Source organism: Polypterus senegalus, chromosome 9 (genome assembly GCF_016835505.1).
Source record: "Polypterus senegalus isolate Bchr_013 chromosome 9, ASM1683550v1, whole genome shotgun sequence".
NCBI classification, from domain to species: Eukaryota; Metazoa; Chordata; class Cladistia; order Polypteriformes; family Polypteridae; genus Polypterus; species Polypterus senegalus.
In genome coordinates, this window is record NC_053162.1 from 74,822,085 (window position 1) to 74,834,660 (window position 12,576).

The following is a 12,576-nucleotide window of genomic DNA, read 5'->3' on the forward strand; positions in this document are numbered from 1 at the left end:
AAAATGGGGGAAGACGTTACCCACAAGGGAAAAATCGAACTTGTGTCCTACGCCTGTCTGTGTCAGGATGAGGTGGTGGTGCACCCCCTAGTGGTTGACAATCGCCATTTCCAAATAATGTCAAGTCCATCATTCACAAGTGGAAAACCTTCAAAACAGATGCCAGCAAATTCACCCCAAGGTCAAACCATGCAATTCTCAGAGAAATTGCAAAAAAAAAACCCAAGAGCTACATCTCGGACTCTAGATGCCTTAGTTAACATGTTTGGGGAACAGCCCGGACACAGACAGGCAGACATCGTTGTAAGTCACCACACATGCTTTATTTACATATACTACTTACAGTGAAGGACACACAACCCCAAAACACCCCCAAAGTCCAGGCCTTCTCTCGCAAAGCCTTTTCAGGTCCACCTCCACTCCTCTCCTCCGAGCTCTGTCCTTCTCCTCACCCGACTTCAGCCATTGCCAGGTGCCTCCCGATGAACTTCTGCTGGCTCTTCCTGGTGTGGTGGGAGTACTGGCTGCTCATCCGGAAGCACTTCGGGTGTCCCTGGTCTTCTTCCACCCAGCACTTCTGGGTGTGGCAGAAGTGCTGAGGGCCTGGGCTCTTCAGGCATCCGGGCGCCCCCTGGTGGTGACCACAGGCCCCTATAGGGCTGAGCTTCCAAGCTCTGTTCCCGTGGTCCCCATACCATCCAAGGCAGCTGCCCTCTTGTGGTCCGGAGGAGGCGTAGTCCCTCTTCTGGTACCTTCTGGGCATCCTGGCTGGGTACCACCCTCAGCCGCTTGCCACACATGTTAAATGTTAAGTTCATGACAGTACCATAAGTGAAAGACTGAACAAGTATGGCTTGTTTGGAAAGATTGCCAAGAAAAAGCTCTCTGAAAAGAACATGGCAGCACGGCTTAGGTTTGCAAAGTTGCATCTGAGCAAACCTCATGAATTCTGGAACAATGTCCTTTGGACAGACGAGACCAAAATGAAGATATTTGGCCTTAATGCACAGTGCCACTTCTGGTGAAAACCAAACACAGCATTTCAACACATACACCTCCAACCAACTGTCAAGCACGTTGATGGAGGGGTGATAATTTGGGCTTGTTTTGCAGCCATAGGGCCTGGGCACATTACAGTCATTGCCTCAACCATGAACTCCTCTGTATACTGAAGTATTCTAGAATCAAATGTGAGACCATTTGTCTGACAGCTAAAGCTTGCTGAAAGTGGCTCATGCAACAGGACAATGATCCTCAAAACACCAGCAAATTTACATTGGAATGGCTGAAAAGGTTGGTGGCATGGTGGCACAGTGGGTAGAGCTGCTGCCTCGCAGCTAGGGGACTCGGGTTCACTTCCTGAGTCCTCCCAGCATGGAGTTTGCATGTTCTCCCCATGCCTGCATCCATTTTGGTTTCATTTTCATTAAATAAATAAATTCACAGTGGAATTTGTTGTGTTTTGTTTTACACCCGAGGTTAGATTTAAATCATGTTAGAACCTTGGTAAGGATTCAGATGTTTTTTTTCTTATGTCTTAATACAGTATGTACAACCATACAACTGTACGAGAGTGTTCTTTCTTTTTCACATGAGTGTACATGGAAGACCACTGTCCTCACTGTATCCTGAATGCCATAGCTGCCCACTGGGTAACACTTTCCTGACTCTGCTCTCCTCCTTATTGTAAGATGCCAACTACACAGTATGGGATAGTCTGATTGGAGATAAGGAACTACTGGGAAAAACAAACCATCTTCATAACAGGAAACAGATATACGTGCCTAAACATTGCCAAATGTTCATAGAAGCTACAGTTCTGTTTAATGACCACACTCCTATGAGTAAATATAAACCCCAAAGATCCCACCCAGTGCAAACACGGCAGCTTGACCTGATACGGATTGGCACCTGGCTGCTTTCGGTTTTTCCCTTTAAAGTTCCTCCTTTATGCTCCCGCAGTGCACTGGCCAGCTTAAAGTAAACCTCTTCAGGGACGGTTTGAGTAATTTCACAAAGAGTTCAAGAAGTTGACTTGGCCTCCAAATTCCCTCAATCTGAGTGGGCATCTATGGGATGTGCTGGAAAAACAAGTCCGATCCATAGAGGCTCCATTTCACAACTTGCAGAACTTAAAGGATCTGCTGCTAATGTCTTAGTGCCAGATATCACAGGACACTTTGATAGGTCTTGTGGCTTTGGGTGCAAGAGGGCGACCTACACAATATTAGGCAGGTGGTTTTAATGTTGTGACTGGTCATAAATCTGTACAGTATATACTGTATATGTTTCATTCTACAGAGAACGATGAGTGAACTCTCTATTCTACTTGAGCTGACTATGACTAGACAAAGAGATTGCTAAGCTTGCATAGACATAAATAAGAAAGACCAAGGCCGGATTAAGACTCCCACAGGCCCTTGGGTGACTTAATGAATAAAGGTCCTTAGCAGAGAGCTGATCATACATTAAACAGTGAGGCACACATGCAGACACTGTGCCATTTAATGTGTGTTGAGACTTGAGTGAGTGAGGAAGAGGGCCGGGGAGGTTTTCCTCTGACCATTAATGTGCTCTGTGATTTCAGGGTGAGTACACAACACCCAGTATTTTAATCGAGTGAGTGAGGGGGGTTTCCATGGGAAATTCACCACATGGGGGGAGTATTGAAAGGGGTGAAAAGGCCCCTTGCCATCACAGGGCTCTGGGCATGCACCGATTAAAGCAGAGGGATGAATTCGATTAAAAAGTAATAAATCATCCTATAAACTGTGGAAGGTTACTGTGAAAGTTCAAAACTTAAAGTACTCAACTTATCACATGATCAAATCCGCACCGTCTTTTTAAGTGAAGCAGACTGTATATGTGTATACATATGTGTAAAACAGGATCTATTGTACATATTATTCTACATATAGAGCAAATATTGAAAAATGCATTAAAATGATTTCTTTTTCAATATGATACAGTAGATAGATAGATAGATAGATAGATAGATAGATAGATTTGAAAGGCACTATAGATAGATAGATAGATAGATAGATAGATAGATAGTGTAACAGATTAAGTGCTTGCTCGCACCCTTGCACCCTCAGACATCACGTCAGACACTAGGTAAAAGTCCAATAATGATATTTATTATATCAATAATGTGCACAAAGCACCCTCCACTCCCAAATACTCCAATAACAATAACAACAATAATAATAATAATAATAATCCTCCACTCTCCCAGACGCTTAGCCACCCTGCCTCCCAACTCAGCTCATTGTCTGGGATTTCCCATAGTCCTTTATACTCCTTGACCCAGAAGTGTTTGTCCCTCAGTCCACGTGACTTTCTATCACTTCCGGGTCAGTTAAAACTTCTCTTTTCTTCAACCTGGAAGTACGTCATTCCTCCCATTCACGTGACCAGGACGCACTTCCAGGTTATAGGGCACATAGCGAGGCTCGTAGACTCCTATAGCGACTCCTTGTGGTCCCCAAGGTATCCAGCAGGGCTGTGTGTAAAAACTACAAAATCCATGAGGCCCTGCTGGAACTCGGGGCACGTCCATGCTGTCGGGAGAGTTCCTCCTGGCGGCCTGGGGTTGAGGGCTGGCAACTCTTGCCGGACATCCATCACAATAGATAGATAGATAGATAGATAGATAGATAGATAGATAGATAGATAGATAGATAGATAGATAGACTTGAAAGGCACTATACTTCACAGCGGAGAAGTAGTGTGTTAAAGAAGTTATGAAAAAGAAAAGGAAACATTTTAAAAATAACATAACCTGAATGTCAATGTAATTGTTTTGTGACTGTTATGAGTGTTGCTGTCATCAAGGATTTGATTATCATTATTACTTTCGATCAGGTTTGTATTTGTAGGATGTGTTGTGTTCAAGTTACATTCCGTGTTTGTCAACCGTTGTAAAGATAACAGCTTTCATTATATATACATACTAGCAGAATACCCGCGCTTCGCAGCGGAGAAGTAGTGTGTTAAAGAAGGTACGAAAAAGAAAAGGAAAAATTTTAAAAATAACGTAACATGATTGTTAATGTACAGTGATCCCTTGCTGTATCGCGCTTTGACTTTCACGGTTTTGCTCTATCGCGGATTTTATATGTAAGCATATGTAAATGTATATTGCGGATTTTTCGCTGATTCGCGGATTTCTGGACAATGGGTCTTTTAATTTATGGTACATGCTTCCTCAGTTTGTTTACCCAGTTGATTTCATACAAGGGACGCTATTGGCGGATGGCTTAGAAGCTACCCAATCAGAGCACGTATTACATATTAACTAAAACTCCTCAATGCTATAAGATATGCCTCCTGCGCGGTGCTCGATTGTTTGCTTGTCTCTGCCTCTATCTCACCCTCTCTCTCACCCTCTCTGACATTCTCTGCGCCTGACGGAGGGGGTGTGAGCAGAGGTGCTGCTTGCACAGAAGCTGTTTGCCTAGTGGATACGGACGCTCCTCTAAGAAATGCCGCTTTATCGAGGTGCGTCCAAAAGCACACTTATTGATTTTTTGATTGTTTGCTTTAATCTCGCTCTCTCTCTCTCTCTCTCTCTGACGTTCTCTGCCTGACGGAGGAGATGTGAGCAGAGGGGCTTTTTGCACAGAGGCTGTTTGCTTAGAAGATACAGGCGCTCCTGTAAAAAATGCTGAAAGGCTACCTTCGCATTGATCCCTTCATTGCCGCTGCTTTATCGCGGTGCTTGCATACTTAAAAGCGCAACAGCCCTATTGATTTTTCATTGTTTACTTTACTCTCTCTCTGACATTCTCCGCTCCTTACGCACTTTGAAGAGGAAGATATGTTTGCATTGTTTTAATTGTGAGAAAGAACTGTCATCTCTGTCTTGTCATGGAGCACAGTTTAAACTTTTGACTAAAGGGTGTTATTTCATGTCTAGAGGGCTCTAATAATGTTAAAAACGTATTTAGAAGGTCGTAAACAGGTTTTCTATGCTCTAACTGCGAAAATATTAGATTTATAAATAAAGAATCCTACTTCGTGGAAATTCATTTATCTGTCTGGAGCGGATTAACCGCGATAAACAAGGGTTTACTGTATAACTGTGCGGAGAATATTTATAAACAGTGTGGGAGAGTTTCTAAGGGCTTAAAATATATAAAAATAATCATACAAACATATGGTTTCTACTTGGATTTTCACCTATCGCGGGGGGGTCTGGAACGCAGCCCCCGCGATCGAGGAGGGATTACTGTAATTGTTTTGTCATTGATATGAGTGTTGTTCTCATATATATATATATATATATATATATATATATATATATATATATATATATATATATATATATATATATATATATATATATACCAGCAGCAGCGAGAAGTAATGTGTTAAAGAAGGAAAGAGAAAGAAAAGGAAACATTTTGAAAATAATGTAACATGATTGTCAATGTAATTGTTTTGTCACTGTTATGAGTGTCGCTGTGATTGATATATATATATATATATATATATATAGCAAAATACCAGCCTTAGCGATGTCATGTGTTAAAGAAGTTATGAAAAGAAAAGGAAACATTTTAAAAATAATGTAACATGATTGTCAAAGTAATTGTTTTGTGTATTTGGCGGCAGCGTCACAAAGTTGTTTTCGCAGCTGCATCAGAAAATGTACCACGACGTCTGACACGCCTCCTTTTTACTGTTTTCTCACAGCTTGGATTGCTGCTGTCATATATATACACACACACACACACATACATACATATATATACATATATATACACATACATATCTTCATATCTACATATCTATATACATATCTACATATATATATATATATATATATATATATACATACCTATCATATATACACACACATACATACATACGCACACACAAATTATATATATGTGTGTATGTATGTATGTGTGTGTCTATATATATATATATATATATATATATATATAATGTAGATAGGGGTGTGTGTGTATATATATATATATATAATCTAGATAGGGGTGTGTGTGTGTATATATATATATATATACACATACATATACTTGTGTGTATGTTTGTATGTGTCTATATGTGTGTGTATAGCTTTGGTCACTGAGTGCAAGGGAAAAATAATAAAATATAGTCTATAAGTTATTAAACAGTAAAACATTAACGTTTTAAGAAGTACAGGTACATTGAGCACTACTGGAGTGGTTTCAGGTAAACTACATTTTAAAGACTGTGTAACACAACAGGTAAGTAACTAACAGCAGCTAAAATGTATATGGATCATCTCTCGGTAGTAGATCCCTTTTGAAAGGCGCTACACGACGGCTGTGGTATAGAAATTACATTTTCTATGTGAACGTTCAAATTTGTGCCTCTGGTAATGTGCCTTACCGGCATTTAAAGAAAATTAGTTTTGTGTCCTCTGCAGTGTTAAGAGAGAAGGCTTTGGTTTGGGATAAAAGGAAAAAAGGTGTAAAGAAAGGAAAGTTGCCTTTTTCTTTTATATAGTATAGAGATGTGTTCGCTGGCGTTATGATCGCCTTTTGGGGACAGTCGGTGGGTCTTGTGTAGACTGGTGAGACGTCCCTGCCATTAATGGCTGTGATGGCACTGTCAGTCCTCCACTCGTGTGCGTGTCTTCATAATCCGAGGTGAGGACCTCATAATCGTAAACGTGCAAAAGAAAGTGTGAATCGCCTTAATATTATTTTTCCATGGTGTAGAAAAGGGGTCCGTGTTTGCACTTGTCTGGGCTATAGCGCAGGGGGAGGATGAAAAAAATTAAAAGTGCTCACTTTGACTTAAGGCAGAAGCGCAGTCAGCGTCTCAAAGGCCAGCACAGCTATGCACGCGCTGGCTGCTCGACTTTTGCTGGGCAGGAGACCACAGTTTTTGCAGACACGTTCATGATATCAAAAGTCTCAGCGCTCTTTGGAGGTCATTCATATATTATATATATAGCAAAATCCCGCGCCTGCAGCGGAGAAGTAGTGTGTTAAAGAAGTAATGAAAAAGAAAAGGAAACATTTTAATAATAACGTAACATGATTGACATTGTCATGAGTGTTGCTGTCATATATATGCCTGCCTAAATAAGTCACCCTCGCTTTGCTCTTACTTTATTTACCGTTCATTTAATCATGGCTATTGGCGGAAAAATTATAAAATGGAAGGAGGATGGCTTTACCAAAACAATTATTGATGGCGAATCGATTATTCATAAAGCTTGAATTGGTGATGTTTTTCTTTGTTAACCTCATATTTTTCAGACTTCTTCTCAAACTAAGGTGGTGCGAGGGTAAAATGAATCGGGATGCGCTGATCAATGTAATCGGTGTACAGTACCAGGAAATCATGCATTGACAAAAGCTCCCTTTGCTTGTAATGCAAAGTGTGATTAAATGCATTATTTTTAACGTTATGGAGCACATGCATCGAAGCTTCTCAGCTGTGCTTGTGCTAAGAGAAGGAAAGATTTTAAAAATAACGTAACACGATTGTCAATGTAACCTTTTGTAAGTAGTGCCTGGAGGATTCAGTGTGGAAAAACTCTAGAGACAGCGTGTGTATTAACTTGTGGATTTTTCTGTGAGTATTTGGTGGCATTGCTTCGGAAGACGGCGTTAGCCGCGGAGCTCAGCTCAGAGCGAAATGAGATGAATGGGAGGGAGATGATGGCGTGACTCCCCACCCGCCTTAACTGTCAATCCCCACAAACACAGTCTCTCAAATTTGCATAAGCACACCCCTTCACCTACAATTTTAACTTAGTTACAAAGTGATCAAAACTCTCGTTTATATCCTCGTCCTCTCATTAAACTTGTATCCCGCATTACCTGTGGGCATGTGAAACGCCAGCGTAGCCTGTCTATGAACTTAATTTAAAGTTTAGGTTTACACCTTGCTTTCTTTCCGAGGTAGCAGCACTCATGAATATGGTAGTATATGTCACTCGCTCGCTTCTTATTGTTTCGCTGCCTTCTCAATTATATAATGCATGTTTTCTTAAGCGCTTTTTGGAGGTCTTCCTGGTTTTCTACGCACTGCGTTGACAGTCAGTTCACGTGATTACATGGGAGGCGTGATGATGTCACATGAAACTCCGCCTCCACGTCTTTGCAGCTCAACTCCATTACAGTTAATGGAGAAAATACCTTCCAGTTATGACCATTAGGCGTAGAATTTGAAATGAAACCTGCCCAACTTTTGTAAGTAAGCTGTAAGGAATGAACCTGCCAAATTTCAGCCTTCTACCTACACGGGAAGTTGGAGAATTAGTGATGAGTCAGTGAGTGAGTGAGTGAGTGAGTGAGGGCTTTGCCTTTTATTAGTATAGATATGTGTGTGTATATATACATATATATATATATATATATATATATATATATATATATATATATATATATATATATATATATATATATATATATATATACACATATATACTGTATAAATACACATATATATATATACACACACACACATCTAGGCTTCTCAGATGTGCTTGTGCTATCCCGTGCAATCTAACGATGTCCACAGCTTTATTTAATGTCAGCTCTGCTACCTTGTCTTTATCGGCACATTTACAGGACAAAAGACGCTGACGGAGAGGTGCGAATGGATTTAACGTGGGCTGGATCTACAAGTTTTTTCGTAGGCTCTGGTAATTCTAGTACTAAATATATTAATTTTTGTTAGCCTGCTAATTCCAATCCGTGGACCTTGGTCCCCATCCTTCCATGGCCATTTCATTCATACATAACCAGTTTGAAGTCACCCATCAATCTAACCTGCACATTATTGTCAGAAACAGAAATGCCCAGAGAAAACCCTGGGAAGGATGAGATGAATGTTCAGTTTCAATTTCCGCAAAGATATTAACCAGGATTTGAACCGAGGTGACTAAAATTACAAGTATAATGTGCTTTCATGTTTCATTAAACACAATGATGAATTTAAATGCCTATAAAATCTATGATTTCTGTCATTTAGGCTTCTACACTTCACATACTGTCTTGTATTTCTGGACCAATTCATATAACAAGGTCTGATTTAGAAATTTCTAATAGTGCCAAAGGCCAGTGGTTCTCAAACTGTGGGGCGGGCCCCCCTAGGGGTGCATGAAGTAACAAAAAAGGGGGCGCGAAGATGTGAAAAAAAAGAAAACAAAAATCAAAAATATAAAAAATACATCTATTGAAACCAAAACAAATTAAGTTAAACTGCATTTTGATACTAGAAAAATAAATATAGAGTAAGATAAATGTCGATAAAAGTTAATTAGGTATAATAAAATATGCATCTATGATATATCATTAATTAAAAAAGAACAAATTTGTATTAGTGGGCTCCTTTCAAAAAAACGTTAGGGGGTGCGCGGTTAAAACTGTTATGAAATCTCGGGTTGCAAATACGTAAAGGTTGAGAACCCACGCCATAGGCACAGAGCCCTTATTTTCATCCTAAGAGGCCATTGATGGCAAGCGTATAATGATCAATGTGCTGCCCACTGACTGACACAGACAGAGAGGTGCACAATGGGTCTAAACAGATGAGATGGGACCTCGGTAACCAAAGGGTCGGTTTTCAGAAGAGCGGGGACCTTTCTGTAGTGTTGAAAAAGCATCCCTAGCAAGTCATTTCTGTACTTCCACTGGGACAGTCATCTGGAAAGATGCACTTGGCAGCTGTTTGACCGTCGCCACAGCCAACAACAACAACAACATTTATTTATATAGCACATTTTCATACAAAAAAATGTAGCTCAAAGTGCTTTACAAAATGAAGAATAGAAAAATAGAAGACACAATAAAAAATAAAAATAAGTCAACATTAATTAACATAGAATAAGAGTAAGGTCCGATGGCCAGGGTGGACAGAAAAAACAAAAAAAAAACTCCAGACGGCTGGAGAAAAAAAATAAAATCTGCAGGGATTCCAGACCATGAGACCGCCCAGTCCCCTCTGGCCAGTTGAACGAAAGCCTGTCTGCTGCCTATGCATTGGCACAAGATCAGATGCCCTGAGCTCCTTCTGCCCCAAGCTCTTGAAGGCCTGAAAAGCATAATGGTGGCCTCTCTTGTCTCCTACTTGCCTCTCTCCCTGCCTCTTTTCTCAGTTCTTCTATTTACGTCTTCCTTCTTTAGAAAGCAAATCTGGCTTCTGCTATTCTCATTGTAAAGTTTTCTGCACCTTTGAAAAGCGTTCCTAGTAACACAAATTCATTTTGCTTTTTGTTTTTTTTTTTTGAAGCACAATTGACACTAATAGTCCCTCTGCCTTAAACACTTAGCCTGTCTGTTCCCTCGTTCGTCTGACTGCCAACTCCTAAACTCATATAGTCAGTCCAGTCGCTGGGCGCTCAGTTTATCCAAAATACTGTCAGTCAGTCAGTCATTTTCCAACCCGCTATATCGTAACACAGGATCATGGGGTTTGCTGTATTGCTTGTTTTATCTTTAATTCCTTTCAAATCTGTATTCGCTCCACAGTGGGACTGTTTACTATCTCTGTTCATATCTCAACATATTCAATGTATGGGCTTCATGTGGCTTGGGCATATTGGAATTGCACACCTTCACAAGTGCTTTATAAAGATACAGAATCAAACTGTAGTTAAACATGCAGCACATCAATCTGCTGAATATTGAAGCCTGCACAGGAGCTCCGTGCAGTAAGAAGAAAGCAGATTTTGTTTCCCCGTCATTATATGTTCACTGCCACGATGCCTGCTTTGGCACCCATCAAATAAAGTATGGCCGAACTGATTAATTTTCCAGAGCAGTACAATAATTGGATCAGTAGAATGTATTGACTTTTAAATAGAAGTCAGCCCATATTTGTCCTTATCCTGGATCTGCCCATGAGGAGCCAGCCAAGGATGTAAGTCAGGGACCAACCCTGGAAGGGATTACAGTCCATCAGCACTGCAGGCACCAACAAGTATCACAAACATTTTTAGAGGATGGCAAGAAGACAGAGGATGTTTGGAAAAGCCACATGGACACGGGGAGAATGTGTCGACTCCACAAGGAGCGGAAGACCTCAGTCATAGTCACTGTGCCACCTTGTATCATGTAATACGCTGGTGGCAATTCAGTGGCTTTGAATTTACTGTCTGGGTCAGTCAGCATGCACCACATGTGAAATGATAGCTCATGCTCAGGTACTTTATTCAAAAATAAATGCAGAATAAAAAAGATTGAGTGAATGGTGTTTTTGTGGTTGTGATGCCATGACTTATTGTTAGCTCACTTAAGTATGATCAGTCAATCAATGGCACTTTAGTATAGCTCTGTTCATATTGAGCGCTACCATAAAGACATCACACTCCCCCATGTAAATCTATCAAGTCTGTTTACTATTGTTTATGTCTGGACATCCCAGAGTTATGACCCCCTCGCCTGCCACACTCCCCTTATGGTTTACCATGCAGATGTCTTTTTAAATTCCTTTTCAATAACCACTTACCTGCATGTTGCGCTTGTCCCAATCTCTGGGTGAAGTGAATAGCTGTCTTCAAAATAAATCCCTTAATCGGCGCTCGTCCGGATGTCTAACACTCCAGTTTTTTAGCTAATCCAGCATCCTCAGGGGACTGGTGCTCACGACAGCTAACTTGTAATCAACTCCAGGCAGGATTGAAGAGTATCTCATGCAGCTCTCCGGCGTCCCAGCGATCCGTCTGAGTCTCGTCGTCTTTGTCACACACTCCCTCACTCACACACACACGCCTTCTCAGCCGCCTGCCTTTTGTCACCAGTATCTCCCTCCCTCCCTCCCACTCAACTCCCCTCCCCTCTCCTCCTTGTCACTACATATTCCTCTCAGTTTCTTTTTTGATTCCTTCTCATTGCCTCTGCATTCTTTCACACACCCCACACTCCGAGTTTCCCTGAGGTTGTAGCCCACCCAATTTTCCTCATACCTTTAGATTCCCATTTTTCTTTTATTTTCTCTCAAATTGATTGTCTATGTTAGGCCTATAAAATGAACCACCCTTGTAATTTGAGGGCAATATTTCTCCTCTTCTTACTTTAAAAAAGTCAGCGCATATGGGCATCTTGACCTTTGCTCTGAAGATGAAAAATAAAAATTCAAAGTCATGAGGAGTTGGAGCCTTTCAAGCACAAGGCAGGAACCAAGAGTGTCTATTTACAAACACCACTCAACTTGTCATGTTGTAGCGGGGCCACATAGTTAGTGTTTAAATGTCAGTTCTGAGTGCGTCTCGTTTCATTGTCCCGTTTGCTGTTTGTATGTGTATCAGTTAATGCCGTCCCCGTAAAGGAGGACGGATGATGGAAGGAGACCACAGCCGCAAACCTGGAAAACACCTGTTCTTAATTAATCAATCACCGCTGTCACAGACTATTTAAGAAATCAGGAGAGAGGAGAAAAAGAGAGGAAAGAGGGAGGAGAAGGAAAAAAGACCGTTTTGTTTCAACCACTTCAACTTGCTTGCTGTTTCTTCACATCGCACCTTTCACCAGTTTGCTTTTCATTTTCCGGACTGTCTTTCAACCTGCATCTGCCGGGGTCGATTCACCATCCACCATACGCCGAGGAATCACGGTGAGGTTGCTC

The 12,576-nt window shown here is 41.0% G+C and overlaps 1 protein-coding gene across 1 annotated transcript in view; it reads right to left on the reverse strand.

Moving 5' to 3' along the window:
- LOC120534952 (trace amine-associated receptor 7f-like) overlaps nt 1-11,667 on the reverse strand; it is a 33,520-nt gene extending 21,853 nt beyond the window's left edge. Inside the window, exon 1 of the mRNA XM_039762462.1 lies at nt 11,461-11,667. The gene's annotated coding sequence lies outside the window, so the exon portion shown is untranslated. The remainder of the gene's footprint in view (nt 1-11,460) is intronic.
- Nucleotides 11,668-12,576: the final 909 nt, after the last annotated feature.